Below are 24,553 nucleotides of genomic sequence, written 5' to 3'. Positions count from 1 at the left end.
TGGAGAGAGCCAGAGCACGGAGGATCCTGTTCATAAAATCTTAGCACAGATTTGAGAACTTAACACACCTACCTATATCTGAGGGACTATCCTTCTACTTCGTCTCTAATACAGGGTGTAAGTGCAGATTTAGAAGGGGTGATGATTGTTTACCCAGGACAAGCTGAGCCTATTCGATTGAAGATGTAATAGAGAGGAATATGGCTCCCTTTCTATTTCAAGCCCACTGTGCAGTTGTCAATGAGACAGTCATTCCCCTGCAAGAGCAAGACCTTCCCTACATCTTAGAGACTAGAAGCGACATAAGGATGAAAATAGGTATGCAACCCCCACCTGTGTTTCTGCTCATCAAGTAGAAAGATACTGCTTTCCAAGTCTTGTTGTGGCCACTTCCAGCTCCAGGTATCACTTTCAATGCCTCTTATTCTCCCAATTGTTCCAAGGACCCTGTGAGTTATGGATTTTCAGGCTTAATGCTTTAGACAGAAAGTACTTCTGTGGTTGGAATCGGCAGGAAGACTCTATGAATCATTCAGAGTATCTGAAATGACAAAGCAGTTATTGGAACATTGCAGGAGTTGTTTATTGGGCTGCTAACTCAAAGAGAAACAAGAGATTTAGCAGCAGATTTACAGCAATAAAGCATGGCAATGTTTATTCACACTTAGTATTGCCAGCATTAAAATTCAGTTCCATAAGTCTTTGACTTGGGCCTTCAGCAGAAATCATCTCAGAATATCTCTCTGACGTGGGTTGTGTGACAGCAGTTCGGCAGAAGGCTGGAGTGAGGCATAGATGAGAGGAGTCTTGAAGAGACCCTGGAGATTAGGGTGTGGCCTCAGGGGGCTTCTGAAATCAGGAAGGCCCAGCTGAGCACCCTGAGCCTCCTCAAGATCGAGGCTGAAACTCACCTCACACATTCATCTCCACTTGGCTCTACCTTTTATTTAAACACCTTTTGCTGAAAGTCAGACTCTGGGGCAGAGGACTAGAACCAGATTTCACCTCTGCTCCTAAGAGGTTCACAGCTTGGTGGGGGTGCAAGCAGGAGGAGGGTGATGCGAAAGAAACATAAACAACCGGGCAGTTAAACCAGTGCCTGGAGTTGCCTAGGTGACGACTTGGGGTAGGAGTCAGGGGAGGGATTCTAGGCAAAGACGGAGCAAAGACCCAAGAGGCAGACTGGGAGAGCTGCAGTTTAACTATCCCGACGTGCAGGTTAACTATCCCAACCCGTATAACTATCCCTACGTTATATCCCAACGTAAATAGCAATGAGATGTTGCTTCTCTTTAAGAAAAAAAAAAATGACGTAGCGATTAAACTTCATTTGGAAAAATAAACACAACGACTGAGTTAAGAAGGTTTGGGGAAAGCATAATGAGCACAGAAGAAGCCTTAGATAGTAAAGGAGATCTGTATGAGTGCAGTCACTCAGTCGTGCCTGATTCCGTGCGGCCCCATAGACAGTAGCCTGCCAGGCTCCTCTGTGCATTAGATTTTCCAGGCAAGAATACTGGAGTGGGTTACCACTTTCTATGCCAGGGGATCTTTCTGACCTAAGGATTGAACCTCCATGTCCTGTGTCTCCTGCATTGGCAGGTAGATTCTTTATGACTACTGCCATCTGGGAAGCCCAGGCAGCTCTGAAAACTACTTTAAAACTCTATGCTATGGGCAAAAGAATTGATAAGTGGCTGGACAGAACACAACAGCCAACCTAAAGAGACCCCAGAATATTTAAGTACCTACCCACTCCAGTGTTCTTGCCTGGAGAATCCCAGGGACAGGGGGGCCTGGTGGGCTGCCGTCTAGGGGGTCACACAGAGTTGGACACAACTGAAGCAACTTAGCAGCAGCAGCAGCAGTAGAGCATTAAAAGGGCCAATGGAGAAAGATTTGGATTCGTCCAAAAGTGGTGGAAATTTTGTAAAAGATTAAAGTTACATCCTCACTTGATAGGTAAGAATATATCACAGGTGGATTAGCTTGAAAGTAAAACACAAAGCTTTTTAAAATCAGAAGGAAATATCAGGATTGAACACTTTCTACATGTTGCATCAATACAATTAACTATTTTCCAAAAAATGAGATTTTTCCAACAAAATAAAAGAAGTTCTTAAGTGTCTAAAGCAATAATAAGCAACCAAAAAGGCAAATGACAAAAATAATTGAATGCTGTGATAAAAGGTATATAGCCTTATTTTACAAGCAAACTTCACAAAATGTTAAGAAAAAAGTGCGCCAAAAAATAGACAAAGGATGTGAACAGAAGCGCAGATACTCAAAAGACATGAAAGAATGTTCAGTCTTAGAGATAAAGAAAGAATGCACAATAAGATTAAAAGGTAGCTTGTTTTCACCTACGAACATAGCAAAGATTTTAAAATAGGGAACTTGGGCAATGTGTACTATGAGCCTTGAGATTATGTATATTACCTTTGACTCCAAATTCCACCTTTAGGAATCTGTCTGAAGGCGTGAATTTTGAAAATAATTATTTTAGTCATAAAAATAATGTAAATTCACACGTACATTTTATTTTGTTATATTGAGTCCTATTTGTCAAGATAGAAAGCAATAGTGTATTTTAGTTAACAGGCTAACACTTTATAACACTAAGTATTTGGACATTGCTAACTAATTAGCTATGTTATTTATGAAGTTGCTCTTCAGTATGATCACATTAAATATTATATTTGCTATCCAAAAGAACCACAAGTTAATCTCTTTGGAAATTTTTCAACTCATTAAGTATCGTGAAAATAACCTCATTTTTAAAAAAGGAAACTCTCCTTTCATAAATTTATGCTGTGCCCAAAACCCACAAAATTATATCTGATAGTCTCCTCTTTTATGTCATTTTATAAAACTGTAAAAACAGAAAGGTTTGTTAAGTGCAGCTGAATTGTTAAGTCGCTAGTACTACGACAATAGGCAAGTTACTTAACCTCTGTGAACCTGTTTCTTTTAAATTTTTAAAAATTTTGTAATTTTAATTACAAAGTTATTTTATCTTGGAGTATAGTTGATTAACAGTGTTGTCTTATTTCAGGGCAAAGTGATAAGTTAAACATATACATGTATCTATTCTTTCTCAAATTCTTTTCTCAGGTTATTAGAGTATTGAGTAGAGCTCCCTGTGCTATACAGAAGAAACTCAGTTTCTTTATCTTTAAAATGGGATTTTCTGTTTGATTGATTCCCTAAAGAATCAGAGTGTGTTAGTTACTCAGTTGTGTCTGACTCTTTGCAACCCCATGGTCTGTGGCCCGCCAGACTCCTCAGTCCATAGAATTCTCCGGGCAAGGACACTGGTGCATGCTAAATCGCTTCAGTTGTGTCCAACTCTTTTTGACACCATGCACTATAGCCCGCCATGCACTATAGCCCACCATGCACTATAGCCCGCCAGGCTCCTCTGTCCATGGGACTCTCCAGGCAAGAATACTGGAGTGGGTTGCCTTTTCCTTCTCCAGAGTGGATAACCATTCCTTTCTCTAGGGGATCTTTCTAACCTAGGGATTGAACCTGGGTCTCTTGCATTGCAGGCAGATTCTTTATTGTCTGAACCACCAGGGCAGAGGGCATACGAAAACTGCTTAATAAATGGTGTCCATGTTTCTGGGAGATCATTCCGTTCCAACTCCTCAGCATGTATTTGCTGATTGAGTTGAATGAACAGGTAAACCACCATTTCGTGTTTAGGAAATTGGCAGAAGGGGAAAGAAGGAAAGGATTTTGGAAGTTTCTAAGCATCTTGGTGCTTGCTATAGAAAAACAGGTGGGCACCATATAAAATAAACTAGTCCAAGCACTCACATGGGAGAAGAAAGCAGGTGCTCGTGGGAAATGGTGAAGCATTGATCAGCCTAGGCAAAAAAATGAAAAACAAAAAAAATCAACTGGCCATGCCAGTTTCCAGGATACATCAGGAAGCTTCTGAAAATATTGCTCACCTTGAGCTTGAAAAAAACTGTTCTGAGGTCTTAGTATGTGCCTGTCAGAAATGCCTGTCGTTCTTTGTGTCAACATAAACGTACCCACTGGTGCTTCTGCTTGATGCAAAAGACTTAAAGCAGGTGCAGAGACTAGGTTAATAGGACAGCTTCTGGGTGGGGTGACCTCTAGCTGGCTCCTGGATTCCCACTGAAGAAATGGAAACAGCCTGTCTTAGAGCTGGAAAGTAAGGGCAACTGACTGCCGCATTCTAGAAACAGGGAGGAATCTCTGTCATCTACAGCTTACATCTGGCCCTAGTCAAGGGTGAGGGACCAAGTCTGTACTGCAGGCATCAGGAGTCTGCCCCCCAGAGACCACAGCTCGTGAAACTTCAAAGCCCGACTCACCACATCCACGAATTCTCACGGTCCCCTCTGCCTCTGACCCCTCTGACCCTCACACTGCTGCCCTGGCTTGGCCCCCATTTCAGCCTGATCAGAAACTCAAACCCTTCAACCCTCTCCACAGAGAATTCACTCAGCCCAGGCACTTCCTGAGTTTAGCTGTCTTAACTCAAGTTGTCCTCCACTGTGGACTCTTTTGCACCCCAAGAGACATTGGGTAGTGTCTGGAGACATCTCTGGTTGTCACAACTGGAGGATGCACTAGTGGCAGCTCCTGGGTAGAGGCCAGGGATGCAGCCCCCACAACAAAGAATGACCCAGCCCCCCGTGTCAACAGTGGTGACACTGAGAAACTCTACTGTAACTGAAGATGTAAATGTCACGGGCCTGGTGGCATTGCACTGTCCATGGGTTTCTGCCATCTCTATGACTTCCCCTTTTCCTCTCTTTCCACCTCTCTCTTTCTTTCTCTTCTGCTTCTCAAGAGCCAAATTCCTCTCCCTGTCTCAGGGTCCACAATTCAACAATTATCTTTAGTAGTAAAATCATCTTTAGGAATACAAATATGCTTTTGGAGTCTCATCCCCTCTATCAAGCAGCTGATCAACTTATTTCTTCCAAATACAGTGCTCTCCTGAATAGGAATTCTGGTAAATACAATTCCATTCTCTTATTAAATACATGTATAAAGGAACTCAAGCTACTGCACAATTTCACTCATCTCACATGCTAGTAAAGTAATGCTCAAAATTCTCCAAGCCAGGCTTCAGCAATACCTAAACAGTGAACTTCCAGATGTTCAAGCTGGTTTTAGAAAAAGCAGAGGAACCAGAAATGAAATTGCCAACATCTACTGGATCATGGAAAAAGCAAGAGAGTTCCAGAAAAACCTCTATTTCTACTTTATTGACTATGCCAAAGCCTTTGACTGTGTGGATCACAATAAACTGTGGAAAATTCTCAAAGAGATGGGAATACTAGAGCATCTGACTTGCCTCTTGAGAAATCTGTGTGCAGGTCAGGAAGCAACAGTTAGAACTGGACGTGGAACAACAGACTGGTTCCAAATAGGAAAAGGAGTACGTCAAGGCTGTATATTGTCACCCTGCTTATTTAACTTCTATGCAGAGTACATCATGAGAAATACTGGGCTTGAAGAAGCACAAGCTGGAATCAAGATTGCCAGGAGAAATATCAGTCACCTCAGATATGCAGATGACACCACCTTTATGGCAGAAAGTGAAGAGGAACTAAAAAGCCTCTTGATGAAAGTGAAAGAGGAGAGTGAAAAAGTTGGCTTAAAGCTCAACATTCAGAAAACGAAGATCATGGCATCGGGTCCCATCACTTCATGGGAAATAGATGGGGAAACAGCAGAAACAGTGTCAGACTTTATTTTGGGGAGCTCCAAAATCACTGCAGATTGTGACTGCAGCCATGAAATTAGAAGACGTTTACTCCTTGGAAGAAAAGTTATGACCAACCTAGCTAGCATATTCAAAAGCAGAGACCTTACTTTGCCAACAAAGGTCTGTCTAGTCAAGGCTATGGTTTTTCCAGTGGTCATGTATGGATGTGAGAGTTGGACTGTGAAGAAAGCTGAGCACCGAAGAATTGGTGCTTTTGAACTGTGGTGTTGGAGAAGACTCTTGAGAGTCCCTTGGACTGCAAGGAGATCCAACCAGTCCATTCTGAAGGAGATCAACCCTGGGATTTCTTTGGAAGGAATGATGCTGAAGCTGAAACTCCAGTACTTCGGCCGCCTCATGCGAAGCGTTGACTCATTGGAAAAGACTTTGATGCTGGGAGGGATTGGGGGCAGGAGGAGAAGGGGACAACAGAGAATGAGATGGCTGGATGGCATCACGGACTCAATGGACGTGAGTCTGAGTGAACTCCAGGAGTTGGTGATGGACAGGGAGGCCTGGCGTGCTGCGATTCATGGGGTTGCAGAGTCGGACACTTCTGAGTGACTGAACTGATCTGATAAAGGAACTACTTACCTGGGAAGTGGAAGAGGCTTAGAACCCCCTCCCCCACTCAGGATCCACCGAATCTAAGTGTGAGGGCTGGATAAACTCCACCAGCTCTTTAGCATCTTTGGGGTGCAGTTGTTTCCAGCTCCAGCTCTCGGAATGGACTATGGTCTCAGGCAGAGACGGGGAACATGGAGCTGCTAGCTCAGAGCGCAGTTGCCTCAGGCAGAACATCTCTGTCACTGTAAATGTGAGAAGGTGTCTCTGGCATGTGGGTGAAGTCCTCTGCCCAGGAGCCTAGGGTGCTGCCTTTTCCCCTGCTTTTCTCCCCCCAACCTCCACTGTCTACTCTGCCAAAGCAGCTGGACCCAGTCTGATCTAGCAAAGAGAAGCTAGAGTCAATCTCTTGTGTGAAAAATTCAAACAGGTGACCCCATCATTTGGAATGATTGTACCTCAGCTCCCAACTCTCCTCTCTCTCTGGAAGGCTTGACTCAGACAGAATGCATGAGACCCAGAGGGACTCCAAGCTTGTGAAGAAGGGGACCCGTCAGAGGAATCAAGTAAATAGGCAAAATAAACTATGAAATCAACTCAGTGCAAAAAAAAAAAAAAATCTGATTTGTGTTCTCAGTAAGATCCAAGAGGACATGGCTGCTGGGAAAACAGTCAAAGCAAATTTGAGGAGGAGATATCTGAGAGCGGGAGAGGCAGCCCAGAGATGAAAAATGTGATTGCCAAATTACAAACCCCAGCGGAGGCACTGGACGCCACAGCAATGTAAATCAAGGAAGGGGAAGATAAGGTTAGGAAACTCTCCCAGAACCCAGAGGAAGAATAAAAAAGATGATGGGGCAAGTTTAATAACAATAAATATTATTTCAAAAAGTGATTGGGGAATAGAAGAAGGTGGAATGGAAACAAAAAGCTACTCTGAAAAGAGCCGGTCTGAAAGAATGAAGATCTGCATAGAAACGGTAAATTCAGATCTTACAAGGAAGTCCGACGTAGCCCAAGAACAGGTGGAAATAAGTTTCATGAAATTAAGATTCAGCAAAGGGCGAGGCTTGTCTGGGCCCTGCCACTCTGGCCACCAGCATTTTGACAGTCGTATTTAGAGAGTCTGTACAGGCCACAGATTCTCCTCTAACAAAACCTACAAGAGTTCTCTCATCCAGGGTATGAGGTAGACAATTTAAAAGATCGGATAAGAATAACTAGAAGCCACTGTTATTAAATGAGAACTGCAGTTTAGTGCAGCTAATTGAAGAATAATTTATATTGTGCATAAGCATTTCATGGAAATACATATTCTGAACTTCTGGTGTAGATGATTAGTGCATTAATTTCCTGGGCATGGGGAGGTAGGTGAAAAACCTCAGATTAGCGTGACTGAGAAAACAGTGCTTTTTTCCCTCTGGTCTGGCTTCCTCTTCTGCCTCTGTCCAGACACGGCTACGCCTTTTCTATAGGTCCTACCCTGGGCTGAGAACCAGAGTCATCATTTTAGTTTCAGTTTCTGCTGATGCTGTTGTTCACAGGATTTTGTTGTGGTTGTTTTGTTTGTTTTTGGTGCAGTCTTGTCATCTAGCCTGGTGTTGAGTCCACCGGCTTGTCCTTGCTCCCTTTCACCTGTGTATGCTCTCGGTTCTCTGTCCCATGTCTGCCTGCTCTAGGGTGCAATGTTTAGTTCTTCAGAGTGTGCATATAGTTTGCCAATGAAAGGGGTTAACTTTTATTTGATGGGGGGAAATCAGTTCTTAAGTGGAATGTGAAATGAAGATGTATCCTGGACTCTGTGATACTCCTCCATGGAGCATCTTAAAACACCCTCCCCAGCTGTTCCTCAAGCTTTCCCATCAAGTAACACATGCCTGTTCTCACATGGACATAGAAGCCCCGCTCAGTGCTATATCAGTACCCAAGTCTTGTTACCAGCCCGTGCGGAATAAGCTGCTGGGTAGTGGAGGAGACTCTCTGCTCCAGAGCTCTGAAATTAACAAATGTGAACTTAACAGCCAGCTGGGAGAGATGGGCCAGGAGATTGCAGGTCATCTGTAGAGGCTGGAAAACCTCCTTGGTCCCTGCCCACTTTGGCAGAGCAAGAGAGTTCTTGAGGCTTTGAAGTCCTGAGTGGGAAATGAAATGGACTTGGGAGCTCAGATAGTGCTGGAATGCCTTCAGAAGAACAATCGAGGGGTGTAGTTTATGTAGATAGACTTGAAGGATCCCTTCTTTTCATTTTTATTCATATGTACTGTTTGGCTTATTTTACCAGGTGTATATTTTGTTTTTCTGTAGAGGTAAGCTAGTTAAAAGACAAATAAAACAAAGAGGAACTGCTGGCCAGGATTGAAGTAGTGGTGGGCTCAAAGCCTAGGAGCCTAGGAGGTCTCTTAAATTGTGTAGATCTGAGTCCACCACAGCCTGGCATGAATGACACAACCAGGAAATAGGAGCTAGACTGGGAGGACAGAGAGAGTGTGGGCTGGGGAAAGAGCCCTAGCTTGGAGCCTTGAGCAGCCCAAAGAAGCCTTGACTGTGGTTTGATGGTAAAGCATATAGCCGTGGCCTTGCAAGACCAAGTGTGGTAGATTAGCATGGCAGTTGTCCTCAGAGAACTCCACCTCCATGCCCTTGGGAGGCTCCTCCCCTGGTGACTCTGGTTTTAATGAAATGCCTTGCTTTGGCCAAATGGGATATCCACAAACAGGATATAAGAAGCCTGAGAAGTTTATACTGAGGTTTGCATTATTGGAATGTTACCTGCCTGTTAGAGACACGTGACCCAGTTGGCAGTTAACGTCAACCTCCAGACATTGCATGTGAGGGCACATTAGAGCACTCAGCCCAAGCTGAGTTGCCAGGTGGATGGCTTCAACCGGACAAGGCACCCTAGGCAAGCCCAGCACAAGAACCACTAGCTAAAAGTGAAAGTGAAAGCTGCTCAGTCATGTCCAACTCTTTGCGACCCCATGGACTATACAGTCTATGGAATTCTCCAGGCCAGAACACTGGAGTGGGTAGCCTTTTTCTTCTCCAGGGGATCTTCCCAACCCAGGGATGGAACTCAGGTCTCCCTAACTGCAGGCAGATTCTTTACTGGCTGAGCCACAGCGAAGCCCAAGAACATTGGAGTGGGTAGCCTATCCCTTCTCCAGAGGATCCTCCCAACCCAGGAATCAAACGAGGGTCTCTTGTATTGCAAGTGGATTCTTTACCAACTGAGCTATCAGGGAACCAGCCCAAACTTCTGACACATAGAATAAATAGAATGGGTGTTGTTTTAAGCTCTAGATCTTATGTGGTTTACTATGTGTATCTGTGAGTCATATCCATCTCTTTGTGACCCCATGGACTGCAGTCCGCCAGGCTCCTCTGTCCATGGAGTTCTCCAGGCAAGAGTACTGGACTGAATTGCCATTCCCTTATTGTGTGTTAGTATTTAACTGATAAACCTGTCAAATGTCTCCTTACAGTTTACACCTAGTACCTTGCTCTGCACACACAAAAATGTGATCGATAAATGAATCCTCCTATAGCTTTTATTTAAGGAGGTACAGAGGGAGAGAATGAAAAACAGCACGGGACATCGAGAGTTGGGTGTCTCATCCCCTGGTGACTCATATTTACCTCTAGATTGCAGATCTCATCTTCTATCATTCAGTTCAGTTCAGTTCAGTCACTCAGTCATGTCCAGCTCTTTGCGACCCCATGAACTGCAGCACACCAGGCCTCCCTGTCCATCACCAACTCCCGGAGTTCACCCAAACTCATGTTCATTGAGTCGGTGATGCCATCCAACCATCTCATCCTCTGTCATCCCCTTCTCTTGCCCTCAATCTTTCCCAGCATCAGGGTCTTCTCAAATGAGTCAGCTCTTTGCATCTGGTGGCTAAGGTATTGGAGTTTCAGCTTCAACATCAGTCCTTCCAATGAAGACCCAGAACTGAACTCCTTTAGGATGGACTGGTTGGATCTCCTTGCAGTCCAAGGGACTCTCAAGAGTCTTCTCCAACACCACAGTTCAAAAGCATCAATTCTTCGGTGCTCAGCTTTCTTTATAGTCCAACTCTCACATCCATACATGACTACTGGAAAAACCATAGCCTTGACTAGATGGACCTTTGTTTAGGTAAAATTGAATGATATCAATAAATTCTGTTTTCTCTCTGATTATACTAAAAGGTCAAAAATGTGTTTTCAACAACTGAAGGAGAGAATTTTACCCAGTTCTCTATCTGCATTCTTCTCTCCAGTGAGGTGGTTTGAGGGCATTAGGGAGAAACCTGGGTAAAGGGCTCATGTCACAGGAGCCCCAAGGCTACTGGGCTGTGTTTCTCCTCATTCCAGGAGCCCAGTAGGTTCTGCTGGAATGAGTCACACTCCTTTAGATGCTACCAATGACCTTCACTGGGAGAGGAAAATCATGTTTAATGCATAGTACTGAAGCTGAATATTTTTCATGAAAATTTTCATGAGAAAAAAAAGGATTTTGTAATTTCAAAGGATAGTTTTGGGAACTCCCAAACAAGTAGTTTGTCTTTCTGGCCCCCTGTTTGCACAGCCAATTATTTAAATAATTTGTTAATGATTACATTTATTGTGATTGATAAGTCTAATTGAAAAGTGAAACAGATTCTATGTTAACTAGAGCCCTTCTTCTCAGATGTATTTAATGAATTATATGTTTCTTATCTCTTCTTCATGGAGAGGCCAATCTGGCTCTAATTCATGTTTCTCAAATATGGGCACCCTATGTGTACCCAAAGAAATGCAGTGCACACACTGATCTGTCTAAACCTCTGAGGAAGGTTAACCTTTTTTTTCTTTCCTGTACCTTGACCACAGCGGAAGAAGCAGCAGTCACGTGAGGAAGTTTACTGTGCAGGTGCTACTTCAAAACATCTTTCAACAGCCACTGCGACATCAAGGACAAACCCCAGGACAGGCTTGCCCAGGGTACCACTGAATGGCATCCCAGATGGAGTCCCTTCCTGTGGGGCATCCCAGGCTTCCAACTGGGTGTCTGCCCTTCTTTAGCTTGAGACTGCAGGGGCACATCAGACTTTGTTATGACTGGACATCAAAGACTTGGGCTTATAGTTGAATGCTGTACTCTGAAGATTCAACAGAAAACCTCCTCAGTAATAGGTATCTCTGATTGATATACACAATATCTTACTATCAATATATTCAGTAATGAGTCAACCAAAAAGCAACTGCTTATTTTGAATGATCCAGTTTGCTAGATATAGTACGCTACCAGAGAAACATAAGTTTCTGGTCAAGCAGATGTGGGTTCTACATATTAGAAAACTAAAGTCAAATCAAGAAAGATAAGAGGGGACGTGGAAGCAGCCTAGATGTCCATTGACCAGTGAATGGATACAGAAACTGTGGTACATATATATACAATGGAAAATTACTCAGCTATAAAAAAGAATGCATTCAAGTTAGTCCTAATGAGGTGGATGAACCTAGAACCTATTATATAGAGTGAAGTAAGTCAGAAAAAGACAAATACTGTGTATTAATGCATACGTGTGGACTCTGGAAAGATAGCACCGAGGAACTTACTTGCAGTGTGGCGATGGAGGGCGGCGCTGGTGGTAAAGAACCTGCCTGTCACTGCAGGAGACTAGAGACCTGGGTTCGATCCCTGGGTTGGGAAGATCCCCTGGAGGAGGGCATGGCAACCCACTCCAGTGTTCTTGCCTGGGAATGCCCAAGAACAGAGCAGCCTGGTGGGCTATGGGCCATAGGCTCACAAAGAGCTGGACGTGGCTGGCGTGACTTGGCACACACACACAGTGGAGACGCAGACGTAGAGCACAGACTTGTGGGCACAGAGCGGGGAGGGGAGGGAGGGACGAATTGAGAGCGTAGTATGGATGCATAGACAGTACCATATGTAAAGCAGATAGCAAGTGGGGATGTGCTGTGTGACACAGCGGGGTCAGCTTGGTGCTCTGCAACCACCTAGAGCGGTGGGGTGGCGTGGGAAGCGAGGAGGGGGTTCAGGAGGGGGGAGACCTGTGTACACCTGTGGCTGATTCATGTAAGGTATAGCGGAAAACAATACAACATTGTAAAGCAATCATTCCCAAATTAAAAGAAAGAAAGATAAGCGGAAAAAACTCTACACTGCAGGCACACAGAAACAAGTGAGCCCCACTAGATTTCAAAGGAATAACAAAATAGTGCTAAAGAGGCCTGGGGGCGGGAAGAACGAATCCAAGAGAGGGGAAAAAATTTGCCAATAAACCTTGAACTTTTTTCAGTAGGTTTGTTTTGTGAGGTGACATGGGTGTGTCAATGAGTGTCATAGAACTGAGCAAGTGAGTAAATGTGCAGATACTGGGGGAGCTGAAGTCATTTCTGTGGAGGGAGGGATGTGCAAATGTGAACTGGAGGAAAACAGGGAAGCACCCGATGAGACTGGTCTGGAATCAGGTGTCAGTGCAACTGACGAGGTCTGCTCTTAACCTCTGAGCTTGTTTTGAGTCTTTGATCTCTTGCCTCTGTATCTCTGCATATCCTTTTGCCATCACAAAGAATTCCCTTCCTATCACTTCAGTGTAGTCAAGCCATGCCCTTTCTCCATCATATCTTCTATCTTCTCTCTCAGTGTTTGGGAGTGATTTCCTCTTCTCTGAACTTCCATGTTTTTATAACTGAAATTTGTGAAAAGCACATCAATGTCTACCTTAGAACAAATTACTTATGGGTGTATAATCTTACATCCATAAGGAGAGTGAAAAAGTTGGCTTAAAGCTCATTCAGAAAACTAAGATCATGGCATCCAGTCCCATCACTTCATGGCAAATAGATGGGGAAACAGTGAAACAGTGGCTGACTTTATTTTTTTGGGCTCCAAAATCACTGCAGATGGTGATGCAGCCATGAAATTAAAAGATGCTTACTGGTTGGAAGGAAAGTTATGACCAACCTAGACAGCATATTAAAAAGCAGAGACATTACTTTGTCAACAAAGGTCCGTCTAGTCAAGGCTATGGTTTTTCCAGTGGTCATGTATGGATGTGAGAGTTGGACTATAAAGAAAGCTGAGCATTGAAGAATTAATGCTTTTGAACTGTGGTGTTGGAGAAGACTCTTGAGAGTCTCTTGGACAGTAAGGAGATCCAACCAGTCCGTCCTAAAGGAGATCAGTTCTGGGTCTTCATTGGAAGGACTGATGTTGAAGCTGAAACTCCAATATTTTGGCCACCTGATGTGAAGAACTGACTCATTTGAAATGACCCTGACGTTGGGAAAGATCGCAGGCAGGAGGAGAAGGGGATGACAGAGGATGAGATGGTCGGATGGCATCACCAACTCAATGAATATGAGTTTGGGTAAACTCCGGGAGTTGGTGATGGACAGGGAGGCCTGGCATGCTTCGATTCATGGGGTCACAAAGAGCTGGACATGACTGAGTGACTGAACTGAACTGAACTGAATCTCACCTGGGTTTCCCAAGTGGCTCAGTGAATAAAGAATCCATCTGCAATGCAGAAGACATGGATAGGAAGATTCCCCTGGAGGAGAAAATGACAACCCACTACAGTATTCCCGACCGGACAATCCCATGGACAGAGGAACCTGGTGGCTATAGTCCAGAGGGTCGCAAAGAGTCAGACACGACTGAAATGACTGAGCATATGCATATACAACCTCAACTACGATAAGCACTTTTTAAAAATATTTTTATTTCTTTTTTTGGCTATACTAGGTCTTAGTCGCAGTATGTGTGGTCTAGTTCCCTGACCAGGGATTGAACTCAGGCCTCCTGCATTGGGAACATGGAGTCTTAACCACTGGACCATCATGAAGGTCCCTATGAGCCCTTTTTGACGGACTACTGACTGATTCTTTTTTGTTTCTCCCAGGTGCCAAGGAATTCAATCATGATTTGTTCAACAAAAGAAGGAAGGAATTATTTTAAGAAGAATAGATGCAACACCCTGCAAAGATCTGAAAATGTCATCAGACATAGTCTAGAGAGAGAAGACCTGATGATGATGATAAGTTTTGGTTTTAACAAGCTCATGGTGGATCCACAGTGTGACACGGCATTCAGAAAGCTAGTGAGGTTCCAGGACGCAATGGCAGAGGTATAATTTTAGAACAAGGGAGGTGATTGGGCCATCAGCAGACTATTTTCTGGTGTTTGATTTTATATTTTTGGTATTGTGTTCAACTTTTTAAAAGCATGATTTTAGAGCCTTGTGAATGGCATATTCAAAACCATGTCACAGGGAGAATGTAACGAATGAACTATTTGGGCTAGAAGTGAGATTCCTAGGGAAGGGACGGGACCCAAGAAAGGGAGGATGCACAAAAATTGTCTTTAAATATCTGAACAGATGATGTATGGAAGAGAGATTCAGTTCACTCTGTGTCATCCTGACAAACAGCCATAAAGTCAGTTTTAGTGGAGATTGGTGGAAGGAGATTTTCGTCTCAGCAAAAGGAAAAACTCTGACAGGTAATGCTGTCTCACTTACAATGGGCAGCTGGGGGTCAGGTGTTAACTTTCTCCTTCTTGGTAGTGGTCTGGGAGAGCTAGTCAGCAATGGGGTGTAGGTTGAGACTGAACTGGATGACTTCTAGATACCTTCCACCTCTAATGTCCCATGACTCTATGATGCTAATGAAGAAGAAACCCAAGAAACACTGAATGAATAAGACTATGTGACTGAATGCTCAATCACCACACATGTAGCCAAAGAGGAGGAGAGGAACCAAGAAAGGAGTAGAGGGTCCTTGGGCTGGGGAGTACAGGGTAGAAGGGAGAGGACCTTCCTGTTAGAGGTCTGAGGAGGTAGAACTGGGGACTCTGGCTGAGAAATGATGTTCTACTTAAATGTTAGATTAAGTTGTGCTTTGAAGGTTTATCAGAGGTATTAAGGCAAAAAAAAAAAAAAAAAAATACAACCATGCCTTGGATTCAGAGCTCTAGCTTCTTATTTCTGTCAATTATTAGCTGAGCAACCACAGTCCATCACCTTTTCTGGACTCTGACTTCATCACTTTGCAAATAAGGAATCTGGATGAAATGGCTGAGATTCCTTCTGCTTTACAAGGCACTGACTCTGAGATAAATTATTGGCTGCCATTGTAGATTCATGACTAAAAGAGGGATGTGAGAGGAGTATTTTAGGAAGATGAATTTCATATGCAGGGGAGATTGAAGGCGGAAGAGGCTGAGGTGGGAAGTACTGCTGAGAGGCAATTCCAGTCACTGTTTCTCAAAATAATATCATTCAACTTTAATATTGTTTACTCAGTTTTATGTCAAAGTGTCAAGACGCATGAAGTTTGGTTCCTCTATACCACAACTTGGTTTCTGGGTCAGATTAATTTCCTGTCCTCTTGAGGGATTTAAAAAACACAACATTGGTATGATTGCATCAGAGACCTGAGAAGTCTGCTGAGCATCTCCTTTTCCTATTCTTTTAAGAACACGGTGTCAACAATGGCTCGCATAGCAGAGTGTTTCTCTGTTACCATGTCCTGCAAAATATTCAGCACCATCCACGAAAGTATTGAGGCAGACAGAGGAATTTTCACACGTCATTTTTTCCTCAGCATTTTGGTGGAGACACGGCCTAATCCAAATCTGGCTGGCCATCACACTAAGAATACGGAGCTCTTCTTCCCATTGTTTTTTCAGCAGGCACTTTGGGGATGAAGTTTCATCTTGAGTTGTAGAAGACTTATTGCCATGACCGTTTGGTCTGGTTCTTAAAATATAATGCTTTCCGCAGGGAGCAGAATGCCCAGGTCTGCTCATGGGAGGCGGAGTTTCCTCTCTGGTTCGCTGGCTTGCAGTTGGACAGACTGAGATGGAAGGAAAGTCAAGGCTGCCCTATGGTGACTGTAGCTGGCCAGGGCCGTGGGTGGGATGGACGAGGAGAGGAGTCTTTGATTGCTGTGACTGGATGCTTCAGGGAGCTAGAAAAGCTAATGAGAGGGCCATTAGGTGGTAGGTCAGTGGCTTGAACGTCTTCAGAGTGTGATGGATACTGCCCAGTGACTAATCAGGCAAGTGAGAGAAGCCCGAAATGACCTAATGAGCGGAAGAGGAGAGCCCCAGAGGGCTGCTGGGAACACTCTCTGTCAATCACTCAGGTTGGGTAGCGCCATCAGTCGCATCTGCCTTTCTTTCCTGCCTTGGTTCTTTTTTCCCCCCATCCAATGCTTGAACAGAAAACAGATTTGGGGGGACTTACCTGGTGGTCCAGTGGTTAAGAACCACCTTCCAATGCAGTGGACACTGGCTTGATTCCTGGTTAGGGAACTAAGATCCCACAAGCTTCGGGGCAACCAAGCCTGTGCTCCACAACCAAGCCTGTGTGCTCTGGAGCCCGCATGCCACAACTAGAGAGAAGCCCGCGTGCCATAATGAAGACCCTGTGTGCTGCGACTAAACCCAACACAGCCAAAATACATAAATAAAAGTTTTTAAAAAGACAAGAAAACAGATTTGGGAGAAAGAGGATCTGGGAAGTAAAGTCAAGTCCGGGTGGGGTTTGAAGATGGGGAGTCTGTTTCAATTTCTTACTTGCATCAAGGCCCAGATCTGGTGGGTAAAATCAGTGTGAATCGTAGATTCCAGCTTCACTATCACTTTAGGCATAATATATCCTCTTTTTCCTTTTTCTTTTATTACCAGAGTGTGGTCTGCAGACCGGCGCTGGTCTGTGGGTGTTTCTGTTTGTTATTTTACCACTCTACAATGAGATAACCACAGCAATTAGGATGAAGCTTTTAGAAAATTGTCTAACCACTGGGCATTGTTGTGATGGCCACATGTGCTTTTGTTGTGTTTTACCAAGCCATTGGTCTCCAATCGATTGGTCTCCAGTGGGTTAGAAATTTTTAAAAAAGGTCTTTTACTGTAAGAAGCACTGGTTGGTGCTCTATTACTTCATATAAAAAAAAAAAAGTTCACAAGCAAATGTCTTCTCTAGGGCACAAGTCTCCAAGGAGCTGATAGTCCTGGCTTTGTATGGCTGGCTAACGACTTAGGGCGGGAGATGGGCTAGTCCTTCCCTGTGTGGAGGGACACTCTGGGAGGAAATGTCCCATGTGTTGATCTTCTTTGGTGTCTACCTAAGTCTCGGGCACAGCTTTGAGAGCACAGTAGACATGCAATACGGACTTCTTGAATGAAGTTACTGCTTTGCGTTAGTGGCAAGAAAAGTGAGATAATAATTTCAGAGCAGTCTTTGGCTATAGCAGGTAGGTGATGGCTTGCCCTTCTGCCTCACTGCTCTTTATACACACATTCTGAAGAATAACATCAGGGCTCACAAGCATGGACTGGAAATGGCTTTACTTCTGAGCGGAAATAAAGACCCCAATCTAAAAATGACTGGAATCCTGGTATCCCAATTCCAGTCATTTTTAGAATAAATAACTGATGAGGACCTACTAGACAGCACAGTAAACTCTACTCAGTTCTCTACGGTGACCTCAGTGGTAAGGAAATCCAGAGAATAAGGGATATATGCATACGTGTGGCTGATTTACTTTGCTGTACAGTAGAAACTGACACAGCAGTATAAACTATTCTCCAATTTAAAAAAATTTTTTTTTAATGGCTGAAATCTACTCTTGCTGGGTAAATCACATAGCTTTGTTCATCTGTTAATTATTTTTAAAAATTTGGGATGGGGTGATTGGAGGTATGGGCTCCCAAATAGTTGTATGCCTTTGGTGCCAAGAAATGGTACATGAATGATTTCATCATGCTTCTAGATGGCAGTAGCACCCAAGAGTCTTGATAGGAATCAAAGCACAGGAGAGTGTCAGAGGGGCCTTGGCAATCAGCTGCCCCTCTGATTCTCTTATTTCACACCAGGGGAACTGAGATGCACAGAGAGTAGGTGACTTGCCTTTTGGCAATAAATTGTAACCGTTTTCAAGGATTTATGATGCAAACATAACTTACTTTGAGCTAAAGTTTGATAATACAGAGTCTCACCATTAAAAGGAACTCAGACGCAAAGAAAAAAAACTCAGTGATTTGACATTTACTCAGGTCAGAAAAGGCCAAATACACAAGTTAGCAAGAGTGTGCATCTAAACCCGAGGGAGCTTATCATAGCAAGTATCAAGCTGAGGGCATGTGAACCCTAGGGCAGACTGAAAAAAAATAAGGGTTTAAAATCAACTGAAAATTGTTTTTTCAGTCTATTTAATATAGTGTAAATGTAACATAGCATGAAGGTTTCCCTGGTGGCTCAGTGGTAAAGAATCCATCTGCCTCAGTTTCCACCCCTGGGTGGGGAAGATTCCCTGGAGGAGGGAATGGCAACCCACTCCAGTATTCTTGCCTGGGGAATCCAATGACCAGAGGAGCCTGGTGGGCTACAGTCCATGGGGTCATAAAGAGTAAGACACAGCTAAGCAGCTGAACACCAACAGTGTGGCATGAAGACCTCACCTGATCTTCAGAGCGGCCTGTGTTTGAATCTGACAACCTCTAGTGCCGAGTTTCTCGGCCTGGGCACTCCTGACATTTTGAGATGAATGACTTTTTTGTTGGGGGCTGTCTTGTGCGTTGCAAGAGGTTTAACAGCATCTCTGGCCTGCACCCATCTCTACCCTAGATGCTACTAGCACTCCCCACTGGGACACCTGAAAACATCTCCAGACATTGCCAAGTGTCCCCCAGAACCACCGAGCAGTGGTGCAGTTACTCATCGTTGTGGTAGAACTAAAACCTCCGCAGTGTGATGATGCTCAGCATCTTTAGTCATTCAGTTCAGTCGCTCAGTCGTGTCCGACTCTTTGCGACCCCATGAACTGCAGCACGCCAGGCCTCCCTGTCCATCACCATCTCCTGGAGTTCATTCAAACTCACGTCCATCGAGTCAGTGATGCCATCCAGCCATCTCATCCTCTGTCGTCCCCTTTATTAGTCATTAGGGAAGTACAGACTGAAGCTATCACCCCACACCTATAAGAATGGCTACGTTTATGAAAAAAAAAAAAAAAAAAGACCATACCACGTACTAGCAAGGGTGCAGGGAAACTGGAAGCCAGTGGGAATGCAAAACAGTGAAGCTACTTTGGAAAATGGCTTGGCAGTTTCTTATGAAACTAAGTATACTAACAACTAATAAAACTAAAATAAAAACTAGAGAAAAAATAAAGTGAAACGTTGAGGAGTGTTGATAAATGCTGAGCTACTGTTATCACTTATTGCGTAACTTTACTGGCAAGAGCAAAAGGGCTCTTTAGCTATTCCCCTCCAAACTATGTTAAATTACATTTAAAAAATGTGGAAAAGTCAAGGGAACATAAGGTAGTGAACGTTTTCAGACTTTTTTCCCTACACAAACACTCAATGTGCCTATGAGGACTTAAGCAGCAAATAACCTAAACATGTACTTATTGTACATGTTGGAGAAGGAAATGGCAACCCACTCCAGTGTTCTTGCCTGGAGAATCCCAAGGACGGGGAAGCCTGGTGGGCTGCCGTCTGTGGGGTCGCACAGAGTCGGACACGACTGAAGTGACTTAGCAGTACTTATTGTATGAGCCAGAGGTTTCACTCTGAAGTATTTATGCAAGTAAAGTGAAAACTTACATTCACAGAAAAAGCTGTTTGTGAATGTTGATAGCAGCTTTATTTGTAATTGCCAAAAAAAGTAGAAGCAACTCGGATATCCTTCAACTTTTGTATGGTAAACATTCTGGAACACCTATAGAGTGGAATACTATTCAGGAACAAAAAATAATAAACTGCTGATATATGCAAGACATGGATGAATTGCAAACACATTATGCTAATTAAGAGAAGCCAGGTTCTACAGCCACAGAATATGTGATTCTATTTGTAGACATCCCCTTGTGGCTCAGCTAGTAAAGAATCCTCCTGCAATGCAGAAGATCAGGGTTTGATCCCTAGGTTGGGAAGATCCCCTAGAGAAGGGAATGGCTACCCACTCCAGTATTCTGGGCTGGAGAATTCCATGGACTGTGCAGTACATGGAGTCACAAAGAGTCGGACACAACTGAGCAACCTTCACTGGGAAACGCAATATTGCAGGAACAGAAAGTAGATCGTGGTTTTCAGAGGTTGGATATGAAAGAGACAGTTGCCTACAAAGGGCCCAGGGGAATTTTTTTGGGTGGTGGAACTCTTTGATGTCTTGATTGTGGTTGCGGTTAGCCAGCTGCATGCGTTTATCAAAACTCAAAGGTCTGTCTACTAAAATGTTTCAATTTCCTGCCTGTAATTCATATGTTCTACTACGTGTATTAATTGTAAAGCATGAAAAAGTTTGCTGGGGTTAACAGAATTAAGTAAGCTGAAACAAATGCAGTTCTCAATCTTTTCTCAGCTGAAAACTCCCACCATTCTTAGCAAACCAAGTAGGACACAAACAGCCAAATGTTGCTTCCGTAGCAAAGGCCCAGACACTGCTGTAGCATCCCCCAGGTGCATCAAATGGCCTGGACATTTGTAGCACACCTAGAAAAGAGGACGGCCCTCTCCTGAAGGTAGGTAGAACAAAACTTCAGTACCAAGCTCTGGCCCATTAAAGGACCTCAGACAGGTCTGTCTCCTTTCTGTTTTTATGTCTTTGTTCACACGTTTCTCCTTGGAAGAAGGAATGCCCTTCTCTCTCATCATCTCAAAACTGTATTTCCCAAATCCCACCTCTTCACTGAGATCATTTTAAAAATATAGTCAGCTGCAAAAAAAATAAAAATAAAAATAAAAATATAGTCAGCTGCAGTCTTCTCCCCCTTTCCTAAACTCCTGCAGTGTTTATTGCCTGTATGGTTGAGCGGTTTTCTCCCATATCATTTTCCTTAAACCTATTTATTTTTCCATCCTATGCAAATATATGCAAGTCCTGTAGTCACATGCTATTAGAGACATCCCTGGAGGCAGAAGCTACATCTTACACTTCCTTGTATTTTGTGGGTCTGGAGCAGGTGTCTGACAAATGTTTTACAATGATGAGGATGGTGATAGTTTCAAAGCACTGGATGGTCTGGTCCTTTTCTGGTTTAAAGATATGTTTTTGCCTACATGGGTTTTTTTTTTGTTTTTTGTTTTTAGGCCAGATTTGCCTGGAAGAAGCCGTGGAAAGTGGATCTAGAGGGACAGAAGGAGACCATCCAGCATTCCTCTTAATCACCTCAGTGTGAGAAAGTTATGCAGATGAGAAATCAAGAATTTTAATTGGTAAACTTACTCATCTTGAGATAAGAGAGTATGTTTCCAGCCCCACTAAGCCAACTTTAGGGCTGGGATTACAGTTCCCCAGAGGGAATAGTTTAGCCTGTATCCTCCACTGAACTGCCAAGAATAATGATTTTAGGTGTAAGACTAAGGAGTTCTCCCAGAAAGCTGTCTTCAAGGTCAAGGGGACCATCTGGAGCTGAAATGAGAGCTGCGCTGACAGTCAGGGAAGGGCTGAGTGAGGCGGAGCTCACTCGGAGATAACCAGCATCTGGTCCCTGTGTCTGAAACTCTTTCCCTTATTCTTACTGCTCTCCATCTTCTTTTCCTAAAGATGAAAATTCAAAGAAAGTATCAGGAAAGCAAACTGCAGTAACAGAAGCTATAAAAAAAGAGAATGTACCCCACAGTAATTTTATTATAGTGAAAAATGATTCCACCAAGGGACAAGAATTCTGTGGTGTTGGAAAGTCTGGAAGATACCAACGACCAATCTTGGTTGGTGAAACCAAAAATCCAAAAGGATTCTTGGGAGAAACATATAGAGGGGCTGGTAAAATGTCCGGTCAAGGCCTAGCAGAGGGCTTGGTCCAAAGGACCTCCAGCTATCTTTGCTTTTTGGTTTCAGGTACAGGTGGGCAGATGAGGCTGGAAACACCCATGGGATTGTGTTCAGACCATGGTTCGGCCACTCTGGCTCTGTGTCCATCCCCTGGACCAAGCAGGTCCTGTTTCATTTATGAGACTATCCAACTCTTAATTATAGGACTTTATTAGTCCCTGATAACTGACGAGCTCATCTGTAGTCAATTCCCCTATAAATGGGAGCCTCCTTCTCCCCCAATACAGCAGACTGTGGCCCATCCTTCCTGTCGTCTGCTGTACACAGTGGGATGTTGCTGCAGGATGTTTTGTGTAGGACCACCCCCCCCCCCCCCCCCCCCGGTCCAAAAATAAATGATATCTCTGTTGCTTTCTACAGGCTCTTTCTTTGCTGTCACGGCTAGGAACTACAAGGCTTGTCGGCCTGTGCGGTGCAGTCCAACAAGGTGTTTTCCCCAGTAAGCCAAAAACAGGAAAACTCAATTGAAACTGTTACCAGGCCTCTCTAAGTAACTCTGCCCCCAAGCCAGGGTAGACCAAGTCCACGCAAAACCTCTCATACATAGGAAATACCCCTTGGATTTCCAACAGGCCATGTATTGTCTTTGTTGTCTTCCGCTGAAACCCCCATGGACTTGGTCAGCAGTCTGGGGGCAAAATAGAAAGTGGACCCCAGGAGGAACTGCAGAATGTTACCTAGGAGGATGAGTCTGAATGCTGACAAGTGTTTTATTTCCGTTCCCTCTGGTGTAATTCCACAGAGGTCAAGTTTATCAAAACCCAGGAGTCTTCTTCCCTCCAGCGTGAAAGACATGCTGAGGATGTTTTCCTAAAGCCAGATGGGGTAAGTCTGTCCTCTTGAGTTCCAACTCTCACGAAACTTGAAAATGATAAAGTGATACGCTGGAATTCAAGCCTGCAGATCCCACACTCACTAGCTACTAATAGATAACAGCGCTGGAAGGATTGCGGCTTCAAAGAACATGTTTTGGAAATTATCTAAGTATGTATATTTATACAATGGATTATGAAAACCTTTTAAAAACAAACTTGGGTATTTACATCACAGACCTTCAGACTCCAAAAGAGTTGTTATGCTCTGTTATGTCGATTGCCATTCGCTAGCATGAGGTCTTTCAAAAACTATTGCCTTGCAATGAAATAATGAGAGAAAACCACAAGGAAAGTAAAGTTCAACAACCCTCCCTCCAGACCACTACTCTGCATAATTTAAGGGGTAGGAAAAGAATATCTATCAGTGTAGGGAAATTACAAACTGTGACAAGAAATCAGGATAGAAAATTGAAGCAAGCTCTAACACAAGTAAACTGAAAAAGGGAAGAACATAAGTATTTACTTTTTCCCACTTTAATAAACTTTGTGGGATGAGGGACTGAGTGACTTAATTCTGGGAGGAAAAACATGCGCTTTTCATCTTCAAAGCACTTTCATTTGAATAAAACAGCTCCATGAAATTTGAAAAGTATCTGGTCTGATTAGTACTCATTGCAATTTTTAAAAAATGTTGTGCTTTTTAATTTGATAGATCAAAGACCCTCATGATACCCTTGGAGGTGCAATTGAGTGCTTTTAATGTCTTTTGTCCAAAATAATCATTGCTTTAATCCTTCATTATTATCTAATAGGAACATTTGCCTATGGGAATCATTCTTTTTTCTTTTCTTTTTAAAGTAGTTCTCTAAACTAGTGGTCACTGAGACTTGGTAAGATGTAAAATGCTGGGTCCCAAACACGTTGGCTGGAAAATAGCAAACTGTAGGTTAAGACCAATAATATAATGCCTGTAATATTCAAAATGTAACTAGACAGTATTCTATGATGTATCTATGCATGGTACAGGCACGAATCCTTGGGAATAAATTCTTATTAGATTCACGATAGACCTTGCCTCTGGGGAAGGAGAGGGGAGAATGGTGTTGATTTGGAAACCAAACGGCTTCAATTTATTTTATTTTATTGGTATTTTTAAAAGCACTTGGAACATGGACCAGTATTAGTATTAATAAATTCTAGTAGCTAGTGCTATATAGATGTCTGCTGCCAATTATCTATACGTTCCCATTTTCTTTATCCTCCTGTTTAATAAAGTGTAAACGTTTAAGGAAATGGAAAAAGCCCAGTTGAGTTCAATTGAACTCAATTATAGATTTGTCAGCTGTAAATGAAGCAGCTCTTGTGGAGATGGAAACAAATATAAACTCCAATGATAGAAAAATCAAATCTGACCCTTTGCATAAGGTCCTTCTGTTTAATTCTTGGGTGAGAATGAGACAGAAACCTCCGGGGCTGCTGTTACTAATGGTGCTTTCTGCTGGTTGCACCTCCGTGGACCACTTTTCTTTCTTTGCTCTTGTACTCCTTTCCCCTTCCTGAAATCCCTTCTCCATGTTGAC

The sequence above is a fragment of the Budorcas taxicolor genome, chromosome 23 (assembly GCF_023091745.1).
Source record: "Budorcas taxicolor isolate Tak-1 chromosome 23, Takin1.1, whole genome shotgun sequence".
NCBI classification, from domain to species: domain Eukaryota; kingdom Metazoa; phylum Chordata; class Mammalia; order Artiodactyla; family Bovidae; genus Budorcas; species Budorcas taxicolor.
Note: the sequence above shows the minus strand (reverse complement) of the source record.